Source organism: Hipposideros armiger, unplaced genomic scaffold, assembly GCF_001890085.2.
Source record: "Hipposideros armiger isolate ML-2016 unplaced genomic scaffold, ASM189008v1 scaffold_1883, whole genome shotgun sequence".
NCBI classification, from domain to species: Eukaryota; Metazoa; Chordata; class Mammalia; order Chiroptera; family Hipposideridae; genus Hipposideros; species Hipposideros armiger.
The window spans coordinates 29,463-35,306 of NW_017733233.1; the positions used below are offsets into that span (position 1 = coordinate 29,463).

The 5,844-nt window shown below is 42.5% G+C and overlaps 2 non-coding genes across 2 annotated transcripts; one reads left to right on the top strand and one right to left on the bottom strand.

Annotated features, from left to right (window-relative positions):
* The first annotated feature begins 2,396 nt into the window (after window positions 1-2,396).
* Window positions 2,397-2,468, top strand: TRNAQ-CUG (transfer RNA glutamine (anticodon CUG)). The gene has a single exon. It is a non-coding gene; the product is annotated as a tRNA-Gln (tRNA).
* A 417-nt stretch (window positions 2,469-2,885) lies between these two features.
* On the bottom strand, window positions 2,886-2,991 carry TRNAL-CAA (transfer RNA leucine (anticodon CAA)). The gene is made up of 2 exons: window positions 2,954-2,991; window positions 2,886-2,931 (listed from the first exon to the last, which is right to left on the bottom strand). It is a non-coding gene; the product is annotated as a tRNA-Leu (tRNA).
* Window positions 2,992-5,844: the final 2,853 nt, after the last annotated feature.

The window sequence follows — 5,844 nt, forward strand, 5'->3', positions numbered from 1 at the left end:
TTTTTCGTGCTTGTCGTCTTTGTGCTCATTGTTTCGCACTTGTTACCGGTATATTACGGTAGGTTATGTTTTGCTACGTTCTGCCCAGAAATGGCTCAGAAAAGATTTTCGTACAGTGCTGAATTCAAGTTAAAAGTGATCCAGTTTGCAAAAGTGAATGGAAATCGTGCTACTAAACATAAGTTTGGTCCTCCTCCAACCGAGAAAACAATCCAAGACTGGCTATGGGAAGAAGAAACCCTACTGAAAATGCCAGGGCAGAAGGCCATGAGAGGCAAGTCAGCAAAATGGCCAGATTTAGAGAGGGAGTTGAAGATATGGATTGAAGAGCAAAGGGCAACTGGGTGATTCGTCATCAGACACAGATGAGGACAAGCTAATGGTTGGGAGTTTTGACAGTGATGAGAAGTTGTATGAATTTTATGATGAATAAAACTTGAGTTCAATAACTTTATGTAATACATTTTTTTTTCATATTTCGGGCCCCAAAATTAAGGTGCGTCTTATACATGGGGAAATACGGTATTTTGTTATGATAGCCCAAGCAGACTAGGAGACCAAGGCAGGAGGGGTCAGTCCTCTCGCAGGCTAGGACCAGCACTGGTGTAGAATCACTGCCATACTTTATTGGTCAGAACAATGACAGGGCCACCCAGATTCAAGGGAGTAGAGTAGACTGCACCTCGCGACAATGCAATGTCATGTGCATACAAGGAGGGAAAAAACTAATGGTGGCTATCTTGGAGATAGTGGCCATCCCTGCCCCCACCCAGACTGCAGTGGCCTGTGAGCTCCGTAAGGGCAGTAATCTTTTCCAGGGTGTTTACGAGGCATTCTGCTCATATCCAAGTGCCTGTATTCAACAGAGTCCCTTGCTGTTTGAAAGGAAGGGTCAGATTAGCTTTTCCCCCACTGTCTCCAAAGATTTGATCCTCAGGAAACAGAATACAGTTAAATATTGGAAAGCAAATTACCAATTCAAAAAGAAGTATTTAAATGACTAAAGATAATCACATTTGTCAATGACAGCATTACTTGAGTGTGCCTTAAGTTCTTATATCCTGTATCTTATCCTAGATCACCCTATGATCTAGGACTGTACACACTGTTCACTAAAAGTAATAACCTACACCAGAAAATGTTGTCTTGAGAAATAAACCCAGCAACACAAGTATCTGGTTTAAAACAAAGTGTCTGGCAGAAACCTGAGTTAGATTAAGAGAGGCCATGTGTGTACTGGTTAGCAGTGACTCTGGAGCCAGTCTACCCAGATTCCAGTTCTGGCAGTCATTCACTGACTATGTGACCTTAGACAAGTCACTTAACAATTTCCCCAGCCAGGATCTATATATATAGAAGGATTTTGTGCCTTAACGAACAGAGCCCAATATATAATAGCTTCTAAATAGGTATCTATTAAATAAATAGCTCATATCTCCTTCTCCAGAATAAGAAGAGGAAGGAATGGTGCAAATCAATTATTCTTAAAAGTGTGCTGATTTTTTCCCTCCTACTTATGTTCAGTCCTCCTCTGGATCCATAGCAGTCCATTCTGAGAGGCTGCCACCTGGGCTCTGTTTTGGTGGACTTGCTGGAAGATGGTCAGAAAATTACAAAGCTACACCTGTGCAAAAGAACTTCTGTCTCTTTCCCAAAGTGCAAGCAAATCCCTTTCCTTTATCAGATGTTTTTCTCNTCTTCCACAGTGTTCATTAACTCGTTCTTCATTCATTTGCTCAATAATACTTTCATCTATGTGTTCTTGCAAAAACATTGATTAAGCTTCTACTACCTTTCAGACCTTCGGGTGTCAAAGAGGAATGAGATCTGGTCCTGCATTTAGGCATTTTGGAGTGGGAGGACAGATTTAAAAGTTTCAAGCCCATGATTACAGCTGAGCAGGAAGTACCAAGAAACTCCAAGGTCACTCTAGAGGCGTCTGCAGGTAGCTTAGTGTGAATAAGTGAAACTGAAGAAAGATGTTATTTTTTTATTTTGGTAAAATTTCCCTTTTGAATTGTGAGATTAAAATCTAATTTGCCCTTGTGTGGGTTGGAAATGAAGGCAAAATAAAAATCGCCAGAGGTGACAATATTTTCCAATCAGGGTCCTGCCCTGTCCCTGACATCCAAGGAAAGAAATGTGTGAAGGAGGCTCCGTGAAAGCAATCAGTGAAAACATCCTCCTGCCCACCTTCTATCCTTGTGTTAGACTTTTCTTTAGCCCTGGGGCTGAAAAGTGCAGCGATCCAGCTGAAAAAAAAATATTTTTAAATGAATTAGAAAAGGCAGAACTTTCATTTAAACTAGCATTTCTCGCAGAAAAAAATTAAAAAAAAAAAAAGAAAAGAAGTATTAGGACAATAGTATCATAGTATGCAAGCGCTAGCCAGGTTGGGTTCCATGGTGTAATGGTTAGCACTCTGGACTCTGAATCCAGCGATCCGAGTTCAAATCTCGGTGGAACCTTTATTTTTTTCACCTTTACTTAAAATCACGCGATAGAATCAGCCAAGCTGCTTTCGATTCCTTTTAGATTTATGAAGGGCTTTGGCAGTGAGGAAAAGGAGACTGCAGTTCATCCTGCCCGTGAACTCGGGACCAGTCTGTAAATCACCGAGTCTGTGTACAGGTCCTGCTGTTTCAACCAGTGTAATTTTTCTACCAGGACACCCTGGGTATAATAAGCTTTCAGTAAACGCGCCTTCAATTAAATAAACCAGAATACAGGGCAAAAGGTGATCCGTGATTAACTGAAAAGAAAGGTAACAGAGCTCACTGAGCGTCAGTCGTTAGGATCGAAAAGGTAAAGTGAAGAGAAGAATGAAAACAAAATAAATGGTCTGAGAAAGTGTTCCGAGGTGAAAAGTAAGAAAAATAACCCCATGTCAGAAGTGGGATTCGAACCCACGCCTCCATTCGGAGACCAGAATCCTCCCGCTGAGGAAGCAATGCTTGAGTCTGGCGCCTTAGACCACTCGGCCATCCTGACACTGCGTACAGACTGGCCGCTCACTGACCACTTCAGTTGCTATAAATGTGTTCCCTCTCTAAGCTACTAAATGTTTTTTTCATAGTTTAAGATTTCTTCAAGAAATGTCCGTGTAAATCTCCTTTCTCACTGGAGTCAGGAACTTTGAACCCGGGCGGCCTTTGGCTCAGCGGGCCCCAGGTGGCCGTTTCCCTCTCTCCGTTCCTTCTGCCCCGCAGTGCAGGGCACCGGAGCCGAGGACTCTAAGAACCCGCAGCCGACTCCCGACTGGACTGGAGAGAACCCCCTTTATTTGTGGCCAGAGAACACTTAGCGCGGGCTCTGTTCCCGAGAAGATGCCTGCAAACCAACCGAACTGGTGGGAGCTCCGCGGGGAAGAGGTGAGTGAGCCAGTGTAGAAGCGGGGAGAAAACCGGCAAGTTAGTATCCGCCCGAGAGGGGCCAAGTGGGGGGGTCGGCGCCGTGACAGTGACTAGTGGAGGCCCGTGTGGGAAGCAGGCCTGGCCCGCTGCGGGGCTGAAAGCGGGAGAAGCGCCAGAGGGAAGAGCAGGGCGGCGTGAAGGGCATGTTGGCGCTGAGCCCAGGTCCCCAGGGCCTGGCCCTGCCAGCCTCCCGGAACGCTCACCGCCGCTCCGTCTGCCTTTGGCAGGAGATTTAAGGTCTGTCAGTGGAAATTTATCCCAGAGATAAAGAACCGTAGACATTGACATTGGGAGGTTCCCCCAAAGAAATGGCCGGGTCTCCATGCGGTCCCCAAGACGCTTCAGTCTACAAGCTTGGTCTACCCCCCAAAGAGCTTCCACGTCAGGAGTTTAGTTCCTTAATTTAAATATAAACGACAACCAAGAACCACCAGATGTTTATGAAAATATTTCTACAATAAAGACAAGGGCTAATACAGACGGGAGGCGGGAAAAGGAACTAAGCGGAAACAAATATACAATGCAAGAGACTGGATTTTTAAAAATTTATCAATAAATCCTCAGTGAGGTAAGAACACATGTTGCATTTGTGACGGGAGAGAAATGGGTAGTTCTTAAAATTAATATTTTGATAGCAGAAATTTTTTAAAAATTTCAATGGAAAGTAGGAATCTCCTAGAAAGTGTAGGGTGGACATGGAAAGTAGGAGAGGCTCGATAAGAAAATAAAAGGATGTATAGTAAAAGGTATGCCATCAAACTACCAAGGCTTCCAGGAAGAGAAAAGGAGAAAATGAAGGGAAGCAGATAAAGACATAACACACGATTATTTTCCAAAACTGAAGACCGTAAATCTCCAGATTTAAAAAGGCCCACCAAATGCCCTGCATGTGTGACAAGAGATGCACATCAAAGCATATCATCATGAAATAGCAGAACCTTAGAGATAAAGTGAAGATCCTAATAGCTTCCACGGAGAAAACAAAAAACTTGTATAAAAACGGTTAGGACTCAGAATGGCATCTTTCTTCTCCACAACCACACTGAAAGCTGGAAGACAGTGAAGCAATGTCTTCTAAATCATTTCCATAAAGAACAATGATTGCCACACTAGATTTTTGAACCCTGCCAAACTACCAATCAAGTGTGAGTGGACATTTTTAATCTTGCAAGCTTTCAAAAAATTTACCTCCCATGCCCACTTTCTCAGAAAGCTTCTGAGGAATTGTTTCACCAGTGAATTAAAAAGAAAAAGGAAGATGTGAAGTCCAGTAATAGGGCACCTAACACAGGAGAAAAGTGAAAAGCTCCAGGGTGCCTGCTGCTTAGAAAGCAGTCAGTCTAGAGTGGAGCAGAAGGACTACCAGAGGAATGTTTCCAAGGGGAAAATGGAACTGACATATTGCCTCATGTGTTTCACCATAAAAGAGTGTCAAAAAGCTGGTGTTGAACTAGGAATAAACATTTAGAAAAGTAAGCAAAGACATAGGAGGCAATTACTTTGGAAAACTGTTTGGCAGTATCTAAAAAACTAAACATATACCATCCTGTGATCCATCAATTCCACTCCAATAACCGAGTGCACTTGTCTATCTATGGACATAGAGAAGAATGTTCAGAGCAGCTTTATTCATAATAGACAAGAACTGAAGGTGATTCAATACTCATAATGGCAAAATTATTAAATAAATTGTGATCTATTCGTACAGTGAATCACACTACACAGCAGAAAAGAATTGAATGACTGCTATAGGTAAGAATGATTCTTACAGACATAATGAGTACAAAAAAATCAGACACAAAGAGGTGCTTACTGTATGACTCCATATGAAGTTCAAATACAGGCGAAATTAATCAATGTTTCTAGAAATTTGGAATAGCGATTTCTTCTGAGTGACCTCCGAGGGGTGGGTACTAATGGGGAAGAAGGATGAGGGAGCCTTCTGGGATACTGAAAACATTCTTCATTTTTATCTGGGCAGTAGCTACACACACGTAACAATTCATTAAGCTCTACATTGAAAGCTTGTGCGCTTTATGCATATTTAACCTCGATAACGTTAAAATTATAAGACAATTTCTTATTCATTGTCAATTCAATGCTATATATTTGTAAGCTCTGAAGATATCAAAAGAAGGGAGACATTGTTATAATCTTGGGAAGATAGGGAAAGTTTTATAAGAAGCTGATTCGGGGGGGAAGTGGGTCATCTGCAAGGAAAGCAGAGGCGCCTACTTATTGAAGTTTAGCCCAAGAAGGGAAGAGAAATGGCTCCAGAGTTCACAAAGGCATTGTAATCTTCCTTAGGCCCAACATTCACCAGTCCTTCAATAATTTCTCCCTTGCAATTCAGGATGCCGTTCCTCCCCACAGTTACTCTTTTTCATAGGATCCTGTCTCTTCCTTTATATCACTAACCACAATCAGTAAC